At 44.8% G+C, this 19,212-nt stretch overlaps 1 protein-coding gene across 2 annotated transcripts in view; it reads left to right on the plus strand.

Annotated features, from left to right (window-relative positions):
* The window catches only part of DYRK1A (dual specificity tyrosine phosphorylation regulated kinase 1A), a 78,078-nt gene that overhangs the window by 29,111 nt on the left and 29,755 nt on the right, over nt 1-19,212 (plus strand). The gene's annotated exons all lie outside the window — the stretch shown is intronic.

The raw sequence follows: 19,212 nt of genomic DNA on the forward strand, positions 1-19,212 counted from the left end.
AAGTTTGAAATGCAAGCAGCTAATGAGGGCTTGGATAGTCCTGGGATGATGATGACAATATTATTATTATTATTATTATTATTATTATTATTATTATTATTATTATTATTATTATTATTATTATTATTATTATTATTATTAGCATCATCATCATCATCAATATCAATATTAGTTTAGTATTGTTATTTTAGTATTATTCTTATTTTAATATTATTTTTCTATTATTTTCATTATTATAATTTTTTATTTTTATTTTTCCTTGGATATTCCTGGGAAATATATTTTTTAAAATTTTAATTTAATTTTAATTATTTTTATTTTTATTTTTATTTTTATTTTTATTTTCCTTGGATATTCCTAGGATTAACCCCTGCTTTTCCATGGATAAATCAATCCCTTTGCAGCCGGGCTTGCTGCTGGTTTGGGGAGTTTTTGAGGCACAGCAGTGCTGCTCAGGCTGCACGTGGAAGTTCTGCTTTTCAGAGATGGAGTCATTGACCTCAATGAATGATAACCTTGAAGTCAACAGACTAAATTAATGCTCTACTTTCTGAATTTGAGAGCAGCAATGTGAAAACCTGGACAGCTAAAGTTAGATTCGTGCATCCATATTTAAGAAGTTGCCTATTTAAAAGAAAAGGGGTTTTTTTTCTCCCCCTCCTGCAGAATGGCTCAGTACCTGTGATATTGAAAATTGAACTTTTCAGCCTCAGCCCCCATGTAAAAGGAAACAAAAATCCAGGATTTGGGTATGGAATTACAGCCTGGTGGAGGATGCTGCTTTCCTTATTCAGGAACAGATCAGAGCATCTAAACCAGAAAATCTTGAGGTGCTGCTGTTCTTGTATTTAGTTCCAATATTCTGGAACAGTAACTTCTATTCACTTTGCCTCCCAATACATGTGACCCTCTGTTTAAAACCTGTTGAGGTCACTTCCAATGAAGTTTTAAATTCTGAGATTTCTTTATTGCAAGATGAAAATTTATTTCTGTTGCTGAATTCTAAGAGCAAAGAAATAAACTTGATTTTGAACAAAACCAAATTAAAATTCAGATCAAAAATTGCAATAATAACTATTAAAAAATGATTTCCTATTTCCTGAATGATTGGTCAGTACACTGCGAATGCCTGAGCTCTATAATGAACATCATGCTGGAAATAAAGAGGTTTTTCTGCAGCCTTTAAAGTCAGTGTTTGGGGTGAGAACAAAAAGGAAAGGTTCTCTTGGGCCAGGCAGCAGTGGGATGTGACACTGAGTTTGGAGCTGCTCGTGGGCTCTCAGGATTGTGCCTTGTCCCAGGGATTTGGGACACCCCAAATGTGTGGCCCTGTCCTGTCCATCCCATTTTGTGCCTGTTCCTGCTGCTTTGGGCAGCAGATGCTCCTGGCCTGGGAGGGTTTGGAGGGAGGTTTAGGGTGAGGGTGATGTTGGAGGGAACCTCAGCCCTGTGCTGCAGGGAATGCCCCTGGTTCACATCCACAGGGAGCTCCTTCCATGGCCTTGGCAGCACTTGGGGAGCTCCTGCAGCTTTCCAAGGGTCACACCTGAGATGTGCTCCTGAAGGACTCCCAGAGGATTTCATGGAATCCCTGGGGCTGGCAAAGCCCTGCCAGCCCATGGAGTGCCAGCTGTGCCCACCCTGTCCCCAGCCCAGAGCACTCAGTGCCACCTGCAGGGATGGGCACTGCAAAGCTCCCTGGGCAGCCCTTTCACCCTTCTGGAGACACAACACCCAAAATTCCTCACCACTGGACAAGCTGGGCTTTAGATGGTACCACTTGAGCTCCTGAGCATTTTCTGTGTTGAATCCAGTGCAGCAGATGTTTGTAGGAGGCATCCTGCATAAATCATGGAGCCAGGTGGAAACAACCTCTCCCCCATCCCTAAAGTTCTGCTCCTTTGGGGTTAGGTTTTACAATAGAGACAGACACCATAGGGTGGCTCTCTTAACAGCCAGGCCTGAGCAGTTCTTGGTGAGGATTGGTAAGTTCTTGGCAGGTTCTTGGCAGTTCTTGGTAAGGATTCCATTTATAATCCTTCATCAGGCAGGTGGAGGCAAGAACTGGGCAAATATTGCTCCTAAATCTTGCTGAAATTGGACATTGTCACTTGTAAGGTTTGTATTTCTCTTTTTCTGGTGCTCCCTGTCCTGTTCAATTCAGTTTGTGCTGTGTGGGTTTTGATGTTTCTATCAAACCTCTGGCAGGCAGGGGTGCCCAAATGTGCTTGCTTGATTCCTGACTGGGATCAGGCTGATCCTGGCTCAGGCTGGTGGATTCCCAGCTTTCCAGAGCAGCCCAGGGTGTGCTCAGCTTGCTGACAGAGTTACAGCCAGGGGAGGAATTTCCTCTCCCCAGGTTTTCCAGAGTTCCCATGTCTCAGTGTGCAGTCAGCTATCCATGGACAGTTTGGATGTTTCCAGGACACAGAGTCAGCCCTGTGCTGTCACTGGGCGCAGCTCAGACGTCATCTGAGCGGCTCTGGTCAGACCCTGCTGGATTTAGGAACACAATTAAGCTTGGAAAATGTAAAAGTGGCAATGTTTGACTCTCAGATTTCCATTGTGACACAGCCACAGTCTCAAAACCACATTTGTTGATAAGCTGTTAAGGACAGAGATTAGATTAGAGAGCAAGAAGCAGAATTTGTTTTTAGCAGTGACACATCAGATTGGAGGTTCTGACCTTGCACTTGTCCTGGCAAGAGCAGGGAATGCCCAGGCCAGCTTGGATCCATCAGCCCAAGGAACAGCCTGGTTCTGGGGCTCAGCACTCACACCTAACCCCTGGTGACTTCAGGCTGAGTGAGATCCCCAAATCCCTTTGGGGACCTTGCTTTGGGCTCATTGCACACAGAGGCAGCTGCTGGACACCTTTGCTGGACAGCTGGAACAGGGGGCAGCAGTTTTGTTCCAGGCTGAGAAAAGAGATTTGTTCTTGGTTTCCTCCTTCGCTGTTGGTGCTGGCATTTTCCTAACAAATTGGTTTTTGTAAATCCCTTAAAAATCTGGGGATACAAGCAGAGAGCAGAGTATGAAGTTCTTCTTTTACTGGTTCATTCTGGATCTTCTAACTGGTTTCTTTTTGTGCATACTCTTAACTTCTCCTTCACCTCATTGAATCCACTTTGTGAACAGAGAATCCAACCTCAAGTTTGCTAAACCATCCAACACTTTGCTTTTTCTTTGCTAAAATCAGTGAAAATTTTAATATTTGAGCTCAGTATTTTGGGGTGACCTTGCCACTTGTTTGTGCTCCCTCAGATGTGATGGAGAGGGATCAGCAGATGTGCTGTGCCAGGACACAAACAGAAGGATGATTTCTCTAAAGGTGGATGAAGTTGGTTTCATTTTTACCTGGTTTTGTAGGCAGTGAGGCCTTGAAATAGAGAAAATACTTAATACTGTGGTTAAAATCCACAATTCCTCAGGACTGCCTTGCCACTCCAGAAAAAGAAACTCTTTCTGGCAGCACATGGAGATCCAGACATGGTTTTTTAGCTTGCCTCTACCAGGGCTGACATCTTCATGCTCCTCCAAGGTCCTGAAGATGCCTAAAAGGAATGAACTGGTTCTCCAAGATTTTATATATTGCTAAAAGTATCTGTGATTTCACCTGCCATGTTCATGTGAGTTCTGACTTGCTGTTAATGCCTCTCAGTAGATCCACAAGTTGAGTTGAATATAAAACTGATTTTATCTTCATGTAGCTATGGAATAATGGCTGACATTAGCTTATAAAATATAAAATAAATTACAATACCTCACCAAATACATTTACCAGGTTTTGTACTTTCCAGTAATGCAGAAGCTTTGTGCTAGTTTGGAATAAAAGTGGGAATCAAAAACCTTGGAAATATTTCACTTAGTGAAGTTTAGCAGAAGATCTGAAAGGCTGCAGATGTCCATCAGAATTCCATTTACAGCTTCACTTTAGGTGAGTTCCAGATGTTCATGGGAGGCTCTGTGTTAGGCCCTTAAAGACTGTGTAAAAAAACCAGCATTCTGGTAATTGATTTGTCCTTGTTTCTTAAGTTAGACCTTTCTAAAACTTCCAGCTGTAAAATAATTTTACAGTAATCATTTCACAGTGCTGAGTAATTCCTGGAGACTTCCCTGAGTGCAGTGGTGGATCCATGGTGTGGAGTTTTAGGGTATTTCTGGTGCTTAGAAAGGGATGTAAATAAGGCAGTGTTTCTTTCTAGGCTTAGATATTCACATCTCTGGAGTTATCTCCAAAATTCCATTTTTCAAAATTGCCTTGTTGAGGTCATGGAATCCCATGGCAGGGACACCTCCCACTGTCCCAGGCTGCTCCAGCCCCAGTGTCCAACCTGGCCTTGGGCACTGCCAGGGATCCAGGGGCAGCCCCAGCTGCTCTGGGCACCCTGGGATGTTGAATTGAACCTTTGATCCCAGCATTAACATAATTATAGTAAATAAATAGCTGGGGGGAAAAAAAATACAAGTTTGTCTTGAGTGCTTTAATTTAGACCAATTTGTGATGATCTTGTGGTTTGTCATTGGCGAGCCTCAGAATTATTCCTCACCTTTAGTCTCTGAGGCAGGTGTTTGATAAGAGCATGAAACTCTTTTAAATCCTGCAAAGAAAAAGGGTCACAGCCCAGAATCTGGAGGTGAGCAGAGCAGTTATTGGCCAGTAACTGTTATTCCAGTTACTGGCCAGTGCTGTTGGGGTGTTTTCCTTTCTTCCCAGGCCAGGATTTTACAAATTCAGTTCCCAGCTGAGCCTCTCCTGCTTTGCCGTTTTCCCTGGTTGGGGGGAGGCTGTCTCAAGGAAGAGCCTTGCTGTGTGAGCCGTGCCAGCAGAGCTGCACGAGCAGCTGGGGTCAGGGGAGCTCTCTGAGCACCAGTTCCCAGCCTAAAGGAGCTGTCTCCCTGTTAGCACATGGAGAATTCCCAATCCATGGAGCAGCTCCCATCTCTGCTGCTTCCCTGCTTCCTCAGCTATTAATTCCACTGTTGTCCTGAAATCCTTATTCCTTTCTCTTTGGACTTATGATGTCTCAGGAGAAAATTGCTTTTTTTCCCCCCTCTTGTCAAAGCAGAAAACCACAGGGTTGTTCTATCTTTTTTTATATATACATAATATATAAATATATATATATAGAAGTATAACTTCTTTTTTTCCCTGACCTGCAGCTGCAGGAATATTCCTTTGCTTCTTTCTCCCTTACAAAGCTTGGGAGAATTTTGTGTTGCTTGCCTTCGGAAGTTCAGCTTTTTTCCATCTTCTGAGAAATTTTATCTGTAGAGTTGTTCTTGGGCTGACTTCATGGACTTCAGGAGTCTTCACGACTTCTCTTGTGAAGAAAAGAGATTTTCCTCAGAAAAAAAAAAAAAAGAGGATGTTTCACACCCAAATCAATGGGTCAGTTTTCAAGTTAGGATTCTGCACCTTCAGCTTAAATTCTGTGTTCAGCTTTGTTTTCCAACAAAGATTCTGGTAGCAAAAGGCCCCAGGCAACGACTGTTTGGATCCTGAGAAAGGCAAAAAGTAGTTGTTGTGTTTTTTCTTTGTTTGGTGTTTTCTTTTATGTCTGGAGGCATGTGGAGCTCCAGGGGAAGGCAAGAAGCACAACTTCATTTTTTCTTGGGAGAAATCCAGGCTCTATAGGCTGCCATCCAAATGCAAAAATTCTGACACTTCTCTGCTCAGAAAAAGTGCCACCAAAAGGGAGCCAGCTGAATACTCCACTTCTTCAATAGAAGGCACTTTCCTTAAATAGAATTTGGGAGCTAACTTTGTCTGGAGCAGGGATTTGGGTTCAAAACACTTCCTTCCAGATCCGTGGTGACGTCTTTGCACTTTTTCAGAGTCTTTCACTCTGGCTCCAGGTATTTGGGTAAACACTCAGTGGATGTTCAGACACCTGAGGGATCATTTGTGTCCTGGAATTCCATGAGTTGTAGCCTGTACAACATGAATGAAAAATCTGCTTCACTGTTTTTTTCTGGGAAGGGGTTGGTAGAGGAGAAGGGAATTTTTGCTTTCATAGAATCCTGGAATGGTTTGGGTTGGAAGGGATTTTAAGACTCATCCCATTCCCACCCCTTGCCATGGCAGGGACACTTTCCATGATCCCAGCTTGCTCCAAGCCCTGTCCAGCCTGGCCTTGGGGCACTTCCAGGGATGGGACATCACAGCTTCTCTGAACAACCTGTGCCCCATCCTCACAGGGACCACATCCTTCCCTACAAATAAATACCCTTTGCACAAATACCTGTGCTCAGTATTTACAGATTGGTCACAGGGTTTTGTTGTTTGACTGTGTCACACTTTGTCCCATGGATCCCAGTTTATTAGCAGTATTTTTTGCCATCAGAAATCCACATTATCCTCGATAACAGATTAGCTTTGTCTACCCAAGAAGCTGCCATGACCCATGAGGAAGATGGTTACTCTCCCTCCCGGGTGAGCCTTTTGATCAATTGAGAGAAAAGTGAATCAGTGTCTTCTGAGCAAGTCTGGGTAGCAGCTCCTTAAACAAAGTGATTTGGGCTCCTTTCAACACCAGCTCCTAATGAATTGTGGGGATTTCATCAAAGAGCAGGTAATTAGACAGGGGCTGCACCTTTGGATTAATGGCCCCTCTGACTGAGGTCTGGCTGTCCTCATTCACAGACAGGAACTGACCAGGTCTGGAGAACAAGAAATGCCTCAGGAGGTTTTTGGAAGCCCCTGGACGAGGTGCTCCATGGAGAAGCATTGCTGGGCTCAGCTTTGGAGAGCCAGGGGGTCTTTTCTCCAGCCCTTTCTGGGGTCCCTCAGCACAGTTCCAAGGGAAGGGACAAGCCCAGGAAATTCCAGGTGTGACTCTGTGCCTGATGTGGTTCTGGCCCTCAGGAGTGAAATGCTGTGAGCTGGGAACACAAAATGATCCTGGTGTGTGACCTTCGCAGGGGACAGGAGCTCTGCTCACAGGGAACAGGGACAGGACAAGAGGAAAAGGCCTCAAGCTGTGCCTGGGGAGGCTCGGGCTGGACACCAGGAGGAATTTCTGGAAAGGGTTGTCAGATATTGGTGTTCAAGCTCATCCAGTCCCACCACCACCCCAGCAGCACCAGCATCACCCCAAACCCTGTCCCCAAGGGCCACATGCAGACTCCTCCTGAGCACTCCCAGAGACTCCAGACCTCCCTGAACAGCTCATCCCAAGGCCTGACCACTCTTGCATGGAAAGTTTTTCCTGATATCCAATCAGAGCCGCCCCTGGCAACGTCATTTCATCCTTGGTGATGTTTTGAAACATTGGAGTGTTGGCTAAAGGTGTCAGTGCCATGACCTCTGAAGGGTGTGCCATGCTTTCCTCTCACAAATGGTGGCAAAGACAATTTTCCACCTCTGTCCACTCCAGAGATGTTGGGAAGTCTCTCCCTTTGTGGGGCAGAAAAAGAAGGGAAGTCCTCTCTGGCACCTTCTGCTTGGACATGGCTGGGCTCTCTGGAGCTGCAAAGAAATCACAGCAATCCCACAAATTCCCAAAGAAGTCCTGAGGATCTCTGTGAGCTTGAGTGACATCTGGAAGCCGTTCCGTGCTCTCTTGGCCAGCAGGGCCAGAGAACAACACCGTGGTGCTTTCAGCCCAGATGCTTTGGCAGAGCCCAGCCTCGAGTGTCACCGCTGCTTGGCAGAACAACTGGGGCTGCAGAGCAGGAGCAGCTGCCTGGGGCTTCTCCTGCTCCTCCTGCACCAGGACCCTGCTTTCTGCACTGGCTTTGGAGCATGAGAAACAATACTGCTCTTTGTTCCTCCTAAGGTTTCCAGCTCTTCCATGGACTTGGTGAAAAGTTGGGCTCCAGGGCAGTGATGAGAATAATGAATTGCGTGGCTCTTGTTTTCTACAAACATCTTAGAGGTGGCAGATCCTGGGCTTGTTTTGAACTTTCTCCTCCAAATTCAAGGAATCACAAGGTGGTTTGGGTTGGAAGGGATCTTAAAGCCCACCCAGTGCCACCCCTGCCATGGCAGGGACACCTCCCACTGTCTCAGGCTGCTCCAAGCCCAGTGTCCAACCTGGCCTTGGGCACTGCCAGGGATCCAGGGGCAGCCCCAGCTGCTCTGGGCACCCTCAAGTCCCATTACCTCGAGGACTGTTTGCTAACTGCCCTCAGTGATGTCCTGCTGGGACAGGGACATTTCTTTGGGGTGGCATTTCTTTGGACTAACGTTTCTTTAGGGTAACATTTCTTTGGGGTGACTTTTCTTTGGGGTAACATTTCTTTGGGGTGACTTTTCTTTGCACCCCTTCTCAATCATCTCAGCCTGGCACAGCCCTCACTCCAGCGAGTTTTCACTCATGGCAGGGGAGCATTTCCAACTTCTTCCCTCTTCTTGCCCCCTTCTGCCAGGGGAGAGCCAGGCTGTCCCAGGCTCCTCCTCACGTGTGTGTTTGCAGAGTCCTGCTGGAGCTGGGTGTTCTGTTCCCTGAGAACACTTCTAAATCCTCACTGCTGAAGCTTTGAAGCTCATCGATACTTCAGCTTTTAAATAAAGAGTTTGGGTGTTATTATTTCACTTTTCTTGACTTGCAGTGGCTTCACCTTGGTGACATGACTTTGTAGGAGGTCGTGGTTCCTTTGCATTGCAGGACAGTCGTGTCTGGTGCCTGTAAATGTGGTTTTCACAGTGTCCTCAGGAGCTGGGAACATTCCCTGGCCAGACCAGGGCACAGCTTTGTTTGAATTAAAAGCCTTTAGGGGTTAGAACTTCATGAACATTTCTGCTGTGAACAGGACTTGGGGTGATCTTTTCCCAGAACAGTTGTTGGCTGAACCTTGAAGATTTCCTTTAGATCCTGTAAATCATTTTCCATCATCACCTTTCTTTGGGAACATCCAGGTCTCTTTCCTCAGGTGGAATGCTTCCTGTGCACCTCTCTGGAGGTGAGGAAGCCCAACCCAACACCAAACCATGGCAAATTATCCAGTCAGCTTTTCCTTGGTGTAGTTCACAGATCCTTCAGGAAGTGCTGGGATGATTCCTTCCCTCCTGCCCCCCTTGGAGGTCACCTGCTTGTTTGGGTGGCCTGCATGGATGGTCCAGGTGACAGGCGGCTCTCAGGAGCTTGTTCTGGGAATTGACATTCCAGAAAAACCAGAGACTGATGAAAGGAGAGGCTCAGATGTTCCAGCCTTTGCTTTGTGCACCTTCCCTGCAGGGGACAGGTGGCACTTCTTGCGAAGGAGGAGCCCAGTGATGGTAACTGGGAGTTTTTGTAGCTGGGAATCAGATTTGTGGAAGCAGATCAGCTGAGGGAAAGCAGGGTTAGGTGGGATATCCCAGGAATTGTTCTCTGGGAGAGGCTGGGATGGAATTCCCAGAGCAGCTGGGGCTGCCCCTGGATCCCTGGCAGTGCCCAAGGCCAGGTTGGACACTGGGGCTGGAGCAGCCTGGGCCAGTGGGAGGTGTCCCTGCCATGGCAGGGGTGGCACTGGGTGAGTTTTGAGATCCCTTCCAACCCAAACCATTCTAGGATTCTCTAAGATGTAGACAAAAATTATTTTTTTAAATTTGCACAACTCTGATACTTGGGTAGTGTTGCTCTCATCATTATTATTAGTGTGAACAAAACCCCAATTTTCATAGTCAGCTTTAATACCCAATCCTAAGTTTATGCTAGAAACAGTAAAGCCTTAGAAGGAAAAATGTGTTACACTTAAAAAATAATTTTATTAAATCACAGTATTATCCTAAAGGAATAGTGATATTTTTTTGTCTGTTTTGTGGATGGTTTTTGTTATGTTATAAATTTTTTGGGGTTGAAATTTGTGTTACTTGAGAGAAATCAATGCAGTTTCCAGTGAGCCCCACTTTGGGCTCGTGCTGTTTGGATTAGTGAAGTTTGGCATCCCCAGGTTTTGGTGGTTTCCAGCTGGAAGCACAGATCCAACCACACTTAAGGGTTTTTTTCTCCTTAAAAGCTGCTACTTCAAGGTGAGACAAATCAAAAGAAGTAATTGCTTAAACTTAGAGGTGTGTGTACTAAATACAGGAATTATTACAAAGGCAGGAAATTGGGCTTTCAGATGAGTGCTTTGGAATTGTGAGCTTTGACTGGACTTGTCAACCCCCTTACCTGGATTTATTTTTAATTTTTTTATTCTATTTTATTTTCTGTGATGAGCACTAAACTGGCTATGGAAATATTGAAACTTTTTACTGGGGTATGATTTATTGTTTAGTGACTTGGGAGTGGAGTTTGTCAAAACTTTGCTGTAAAATATCAGTTATCAAATCATGGAGACAGCAGCTGAAAAATGGTTTAGGTGCAGTGCACAACCTGTGAGGATTTTATGGAATAGTTCTGGTGCTTCCAGGCAACTTTGGAGTGAGGAAAAACCCTGGAATGTTATTATTTTATGAACTGTGATATGGATTTATAAGGACAGCTTGCCTAAGAGTTTTGAATTGTTCTGATTTTTAGGAACTCTGTTAGAATTTGTGTTATTAATACAAAATATTCTGGTTTTTAGGAACTCTGTCAGAATTTGTGTTATTAATACAAAATATTCTGGTTTTTAGGAACTCTGTCAGAATTTGTGTTATTAATACAAAATATTCTGGTTTTTAGGAACTCTGTCAAAATTTGTGTTGTTAATACAGAATATTCTGGATTTTAGGAGCTCCATCAGAATTTGTGTTACTAATACAAAATATTCTGGTTTTAGGAACTCTTTCAAAATTTATGTTATTAATACAAAATATTCTGGTTTTAGGAACTCTGTCAGAATTTGTGTTATTAATACAAAATATTCTGGTTTTTAGGAACTCCATCAGAATTTGTGTTGTTAATACAGAATATTCTGGTTTTAGGAACTCTGTCAGAATTTATGTTATTAATACAGAGTATCAAAGCAGTGTCTTCAAATGCAACAGAACTGCTCTGTAGCTAAAATTTAAGTGCTATAAATTTCTCTTGGAGTGACATGAATTATTTCAAAATCATCCATGAAATCAGCCAGCGAGGGAATTCCCCGGAATCATCACACCAGCAGCTTCCCCATAAGTGAGGTGGAATTTATAATGGTGGATATGTTTTTGTAGTTCAGTTTTTCACTTAAAAAGCCTCTGTGTGTGTGTTAAAGATGTGTGATAGGTTAACAGCAATCTCAAATCCAATCCCAAAAATCCCAAACTCTCCAGCCAGTTTGGGATTAGTAAAGGAAAAAAGATTTTTCATATCAATAGGGCTGTGCAAATCCTGCAAGTGGAAGGAGGGGACAGCCCAAATTCTCAAAATACACACTTGCCCACGTGCCAAGTTATTTTATTTTTACAGTTGGTTTTATTTTAAAATTGTCATCGCTGTGTTAGATGAAATCCACCTTTATTTATGGTAGACACCAGAGCTGGGTGGATGTCACCCAGTGAAATAGTTGGAAAATACATGGGATTATTTAACAGACTTAAAAAGATTCTGCACCAATTGCTAACCCTGCCTGTATTCAAACTACAAAAGTACTTTGAGATCCTCCCCCTCTCTCCTGAAAGCTGTTCTCTTTGGTCAGGTATTGAATAATTTATATCATGTGAGACTCTTGCACATGATGTATTCATCCCTTGTTTAGCACTTACATTCATGGTTTGGCATGCTGGCTGTACATTGATATGGGAGATGCTTCCCATTTTTTCTCTACCAACTGTTTAAATATATCTTGTGCCTCAGTAACTACAAATGGGAAATAGAATAATTCAAGTTATTTCCCTTGATGGGTTTGATGCATAGCAAAAGATTTCTTTTTAATTTTTTTTTAAAATATATATATTTGTTTGTACAAAAGGAGAGCTTTAAAAACGGTGCTGATATTTATGCTAACTTTATGTTCAGCTGGAAATGTTGGATATTGATTTGGGATAAAATATTGGGTGTTTTTCACCACTCGTGCTGCCATGCAGCAGGTAATTTGTTCCATCTCTAATTAGTTTTGTGCTACAAACTGCAAATTGTGAGTAATGTTCTTTGGAGGTGGGGGAAGGAGGAGGTGCTGCAGCAACACGAGGAACTCTCAGTGAAGTGCTGATAAAAGTCTGAAACAGCCCAGCACGGGGATTAGTGCTGCAAAGTGCCAGCCCAGCCCGGATTGCTGGGGAAATCCTGTAAGCCCCTGCTCAGGTAACACTGCTGCTGCAGATGAGCACAAAATAAATGCAATAAATGCTGCAATAAATGCAATAAATTAGTGCTGCAAAGTGCCAGCCCAGCCTGGATTGCTGGGGAAATCCTGTAAGCCCCTGCTCAGGTAACACTCTCTCAGATAGCACAAAATAAATGCAATAAATGCTGCAATAAATGCAATAAATTAGTGCTGCAAAGTGCCAGCCAGCCCGGATTGCTGGGGAAATCCTGTAAGCCCCTGCTCAGGTAACACTGCTGCTGCTGCTGCAGGGGCTGCAAGTGAGCACAAGATAAATGCAATAAATGCAATAAATGGGTTCCAAAAACTGCCAGGAGATAAAGAATGGGCAGCACTGATTTTTGGGGTGTGTAGTGCACACAGACTGTGGAGTTGCTGGGGGTTTTGGGCATGGAGGGAGAGATTTCAGGAGCTTCACTGAGGGAGTTGCTGGTGTTTCAGAGCATGGAATGAGATATTTCAGTAGTTCCGTAACTGCTAAGGTGTCCAAAATGAAGTTACTGAATCAGGGGGAGATTTCAGGAGCTTCTCTGAGGGAGTTGCTGGTGTTCCAGGGCATGGAATGAGATATTTCAGTAGTTTCACTGGTGCTGAAATGTCCAGAATGAAGTTATTGAATCAGGGAGAGATTTCAGGAGCTTCTCTGAGGGAGTTGTTGGTGGTTTGGGCATGGAAGGAGATATGTCAGTAGTTTCACTGGTGCTGAAATGTCCAGAATGAAGTTATTGAATCAGGGAGAGGTTTCATGAGCTTCATTGAGAGAGTTTCTGGTGGTTTAGGGCATGGAGGGAGAGATTTCAGTAGTTTCATAACTGCTAAGGTGTCCAAAATGAAGTTGTTGAATGAGGGAGAGATTTCGGAGGCTTCACTGAGGAAGCTGCTGGTGTTTTAAGGCATGTAGGGAAATACTTCAGTAGTTTCTCTACTGCTGAAATATCCAAAATCAAGTTGTTGAATGAGGGAGAGATTTCAGGAGCTTCACTCCTGAAATCTGAGGGAGTTGCTGGTGTTTTGGGGTATATAGGGGAGATTTCAGGAGCTTCTCTGAGGGAGTTGCGGGTGTTCCAGGGCATGGAAGGAGCTATTTCAGTAATTTCGCTACTGCTAAAATGTCCAAAATGAAGTTACTGAATCAGGGAGAGATTTCAGGAGCTTCACTGAGAGAGTTGATGGTGTTTTGGGGCATACAGGGAGAGATTTCAGTAGTTTCTCTACTGCTGAGGTGTCCAAAATGAAGTTATTGAATCAGGGAGAGGTTTCATGAGCTTCACTGAGAGAGTTTGTGGTGGTTTAGGGCATGGAGGGAGAGATTTCAGTAGTTTCATAACTGCTAAAATGTCCAAAATGAAGTTGTTGAATGAGGGAGCCGCTAAAACTCTGAAGTTCTGTTGGAGCTGACATTTTGGGCGCTTGGTACAATCCCGTTTCCCGCTGCAGCCCTGTGAAGTTCGGCCGTGCCGGGCCCCTCAGAGCGGCTCTGGCTGTGCCCGTGCCCCCCCTGCCCCAGCCCGGGTTCTGAGCGCGGCCGGGCCCGGGTGCTGTCCCCGCCGTGCCCGGGGGCTCCGGGCCCTGTCCCCCGGCCGCTGGCACCTTGTCCCTGTCCGGTGGCACCTTGGCGGAGCCCCGGAGAACAGGAAGCCCCCCCCACCCCCTCAGCAGGTGAGTGACTCGCAGCGGCGCTGGCACATCGCTGCCGGGCTCGGCAAAGTGCAGTAAAACATGCCCGGCATCGCCGCGGCCGCCACGGCGTAGAGGGAGACACAGAGAGAGAGGGGGGACAGTGCTGCTGCTGCTGCTGCTGCTGCTGCTGCTGCTGCTGCTGCTGCTGCTGCTGCAGGGACAGCCGGGGGCTTCCAGAGTAAGTCTGTCTGTCACTCTTTGCATTTCCAGCCGCCGGGTTTCCACATCTGCATCCCCCCTGCGCGTGGGAAGGGGATCTCCCCAGCAGGAGCGGTGCTGGTCAGTGATGGATTCACGCCGTCACAGGCACAGAGACACCAATATGCTGGCAGATAATATTTTATTTATTTATTTTTTTCTTTAAAAGAAAAAAAAAATCTGCTTATTTCACCTAGGATGCTTCAGCATCGCTCATGTTCAGTCGTTAGCGGCGGTGGAACGAGCTGAAATTTCATTTGCTTAAAATCTGTCGGGGAGGGGGAGGTGAACAATAATAATAATAATAATAATAATAAAGGATATTGTGTCTTTAGGGTTAAACCCAAACCAGTGAAACATAAATTCAAAAGGGAAGGACAGGAGTAGCCTGACACAGTAATTTTAGGAGGTGACCTGCCTAAGGAAGGCAGCGACAGGGAACTTTAGAGCTTTTTAAAGCCCCGGCAAGAATTCCAGCCGGGCTCGCTCCCACCCGGCAGCCTTGGGGGATCTTTCGCATCCCAACCCTGGAGAAGGCGTCCCGGAGCCGGGCAAGGCGAAATCCTAACGCGGGCGCGCTTATCCGTAAATCCCGTGTATCATGGCTGCGCCGCCCTGCCCTTGCTGTGGGGGTGAAATGTAGAACATGAGCCTGATCCTCGGGAGATGGAGCTAATTTCGCCCTAAACTGGAAAGTGTTAACAGCGCCCGGCGAATGTGACAAAGCTCAATCGCGCTCCTTGTTTATGGAGCCCGCGCCCATTGGCCGCCGCGCGCCAACTCTGCCCTGGCAACTGCGCGCCCGCATTTGCATAGCGCGCCGCCATTGGTCCGCGCCGCGGCGCTGCGGGCCAATGACGCGGCGCGGCCCGGGGTGGGCTATGCTAATGAGGCGCTGTTGCTGGGGCGCGCTGCGGCAGCCGGGGATGCGCTGAGGGGAGCGCCGGGATCGGCTTCCCCCTCACGCGCGGGGCCTGCGCGCTGCGAGCCGCCCTCGCACCGGGCCCGGCCCGGCCGCCCAACGCTTCGGCTAATTGCTGCCTCCCACCAGCTTCCCCCCTAATTTTTCTCTATTTCTAAAAATTTATTATTTAAATAAAATGCCTTAAAGTAGCCAGCTTCCCGCAGAAAGCAGAACGCCGATACACTCACCTATCACTGACGGCACACCACAGCCCCTTCTCGCTGTCCGAGATCGGGATCTGAATGTGATTTGTCTTACGATACGCCACAGCCCCATCTCGCTGACCGAGATCGGGATCTCAATCTGATTTTTCTTTAGAATAATCTATTTCTGGAACACACACACTCACCTTTCAAAAATGTTGTATTCACATCCCACCCGATAAAAAAGAAAAACAACTCCACACCAAAAACCAAGCCCCTCCTCAGCTCTAAGTTGAGTCCTGTTTTTTTTTTTCTGTCCCAAATATCATTCCTGTCTAAGAATATTGGGGAATCTGAGCTTAAAATATATTCTGCTGCTTAAATCTGCATCTGTATCTGTCCTTTTTTCCTTCCCCTGCCTTCCCAAGCAGCTTTTTCTCCTGTTCAGTCATGGATCACTTTCCCTTCCTCAGTCCTGTTCCCTCTCCCTCCCTCTGTCTTCCTCGGTGTCCAATTCCTGTATTTTTTCCCATAACTTCTCTCCTTCAAACTCATTAAAACTGACTGTAAGGATAATGAATTGTTTACCTGCGTAAATTCAGCTACATTCCCTATTTTTTCCTTTTTTCCCCCTTTTCTTTCACATAAGTATCAATATGTATCCGTGGTTTGATACCATCTAGCATTTGTTAGTAATAGTGGGAATTCCTGTCACCGGCATATTTTTGGTTAAATCGGATTTTTTTTACTGTTTTCTAAACTCTTCAGCAAACTTCAGGTTCAGCAGAGGGAAATTTAGTTTTTCTTGGATAAAGCCAACATTTTCTTAGAGAAACTTAGTGATTTCTAGAACAAAAAGCTTAGACTTAATAAAAATTGTGTGTACTTGGAGTTTGGTTGAAGCCTTCTGAAGAATCAGTTTCGAGGTTCTTTTATAGCATGTTTAAGGGATAAAATCATGTCAATTTAAACTTTGTGTCCCTAAATTTCTGCTGTCTTAGGAGATTACAGTGGTTTATAAAAGATTTTTCTCCTTATTTACTGAATTTGACAGAATTTTTTGTTTGTATTTGTGGTTTTCACTCGGAACAGAGGGGCAGGTCTTTCAGCAGGATTAAAGATGCAGAGCTGGTTGGTGTTGAGTAATTATTGGAAAACCCGTGTTTGGAATAATATTCATACTTCAATCTTTATTTCTTCTTTAAGAGTTGTTTGGTCAAAGGTTGGACTTGATGATCTTGGAGGTATTTTCCAACATTATTGTTTCTGTGAGTCTTTGAACTTTCACCACGATCACAAAAAATCTTTATCTCCATTTCCCTCTCTCCTTTATATTCCCTCTTTTTAACGGCAGGCTTTTCATTCAATTAGAAAAATTATAAACCTTAGAATAATTGCATGAGATCATAAATTACACATGAATTTGTTGGGGGAGACAAAAAAAGAAGCCTCAGAACCTGAACCTTGGCACATTTTCACCAATATCGGTGGGTTTGGATAATTTTCATTTGTCAGTTTTAAAATAAAAGTTAGGTCTCTTCTTGAAATACAGGTTAATAATCATTCAGTAATAAAGTATTGACTGCTGAGATATTGTTTCCCTCACTGATTTGTCATTAAATAAACAAATACACGCTGGGGTGAATCAGCAGCCAAAGAACTTGAGTTTGACCAGTGCTCCTGAGCAGCTGGACAGAGTTCCAGTGTGGCAGGAAAACTTGGGAAGAACTTGAAGTGTGGTAGAAAAGGGGAAAAGCTTCCCTATGAGCTCTGTTGGTGTGTGTGCAGTCATTTCCTCTCTAAACCCTGGGATATCCTCTCTTGGAGAATCACAAAGGTCAAAAAGGAGCTTTTTTTACCTAACCTCAAAGCTGCTCCTCTGTGGAGCTCTGTAAAACACAGATTTACCTGCTAGGATGTGCCCCTTGCCTTTGCAAAGTACAAAAATGGAAATTATGGAGCCCTTTGGTGTTTATCCCATGTCTGGATGTTTTTCTGCAGAGCAGGAGAAAATCCAGAATTCTACAGAAGGAAACGATTGTTTGTGAATTCTGAGGATGCAGAAACAATGAGCACTCTATAGAATATATAAGCAGCCAGGAATAATTTTATTTGGAGCGCAGTCTGAAGAGTGGCAAGGGATATTATGTTAAACACAATGCAAATCAAAAGATCTATTGTATGGCCACCTATTCAGCGAGCACTGCTTCCATTCTGCCCCTAAAACAAACAGGGCATTCATGGAGCTAAACAGAATCATAACTTATTGACATGGAGGCACAGAATTAAAGCTGGGGAAGGATTCTGGGCTTTCCTGATTTCTGGGCACAGTTCTCTTCATTTTAGTGGGTTTTCAGTCCATTCAGTTTCCTGTTTCCTTGTGGAATTCCAGGTGGTTTTTTAGCTGTGCTTTCAAGCAGGTGCTTCTCCAGGGCAGAAATGGAAAAGCAGAGGTCTCACAGAGCTTCGTTTGGACTTTGGAAGTTCAGAGTGCTTGTGTTTCCTGTAGGTTTTAACTGAGAATTTTGGCAATCTCGGGCTTCATTTATTAAAAAAATAAAAGTGGTTTCACTTTCACAACATTTTCTCAGTTCTAAGATTCTCCGGAGTGTACTCAAAGTCATATTTATAAGTTAACAAAACTCAGATTTATATACTGTGTTGCCAGTGGATTAAATGAGTTTAGAAACTTCTTTCTCTTGTAGTGGGAGAATTACAATGAGCAGCAGCATTCAGTCCTTCTGGTACCAGATTTTTATTTTTGAAGTGGCTTTTTTTTTTTTTTTTTTGGTAGATTTTTCCCACAGCGTTTCCCTGTGACAGGTCTGAGCTCCAGTTTTTCACCAGGAAAGGGAACTGGAGTTCTCTGATTGCACAAAAGGCACAAACCACAAGTCCTGCCCAAAGTCCACCTCCTGCTGCAGCTCATGCAGGGAAGGAACTGGCCAAGACAGGCTCAGCAGTGGCACAGCAGTTCATGAACCTGCTCCTGGCCTACTTTTTCTCCAGGCTGGGAAAAGATGGAGTTTGGTGTCACCTCCTGAGCCCTGTGACCTCCCTGCAGCTCTGGCCAGTAGGGAAGAGCAGGAGCAGGAGGAACCCTGCGGGTTGTTTCTCAGTTTAGGGTTCCATTCTGCTCTCAGGGCAAGCAGTGTTTGGCATTTCTGTACGGGGAAGTTGGCTGAATGGTTATTGTAGGAGAACTTGTGAAGCAGCCATTCTTAATAATCCCCCCACAATAATAAAGTTCCTCCTCTGGAGGATATTTATAACGGGATTGTTCTCCGGGAGCTGCCACAGGTAATTTCCCTTTGTTCCCTGGGTTCTCTCAGCTTTTCCCACTCCGGACCGAGCAGAGTGAGGTCCCTGCACCCCCACGTTGTCACTCCAAAGCCCCGCGTGGGGACAATGCGCAGGGCAGGGCGGCGGGAGGTCACACAGAGTTCAGCTCGGGGTTTGCTCATTGCCTGAGAGATGATTGTTCCAAACCCTGCCGTCCCCAGGCAGAACTCTGCCAGGTCTGACTCGTCTGCAGCGTGGCTTTGTTTGAGCAGAGAGTTCTCAGATCCAAGGGCTTGTTGCTGGTTGCTCCCTGGCTGTTTCAGGATGTGCTGATGCACCTCACCGGTGGTTGGGTGTAGAGCAGGGATCTGCCCCCTTTCTCCAGACACTCTTCAGTAGCTGAGCTGTCACAGTGCTCGTGAGTGCTGAGAGCTTCTCCAAGCAGAGATGTTGAAAAATAAAGTTGACCAGAACTCTGCAAAACAATGAACTTTGCAAAATAATCTTCTGTGAAGGGAGAGGGTTGTACAATTCCCCAGCTAACACTGGATTTTCTTAGAGTGGACATTGGGTGGTTTTCACATTGTGAAAAGCGCCAATCACTTTTTTTTAAATTTAAAAATTTAATAGTAATAAAATGGTTATGGAAATAGTAATACAATTACAATTAGAGTAATAATAATTTGGACAATTTGGATTAGGACAATATGAGACAATAGAAACAAAGAGTTATGGATGTCCAGGTACCTTTTTCTGGGCAGCACAAGCCCAAAAAAGGACCCACGA

Source organism: Camarhynchus parvulus, chromosome 1, assembly GCF_901933205.1.
Source record: "Camarhynchus parvulus chromosome 1, STF_HiC, whole genome shotgun sequence".
In the NCBI taxonomy this organism is placed as follows: domain Eukaryota; kingdom Metazoa; phylum Chordata; class Aves; order Passeriformes; family Thraupidae; genus Camarhynchus; species Camarhynchus parvulus.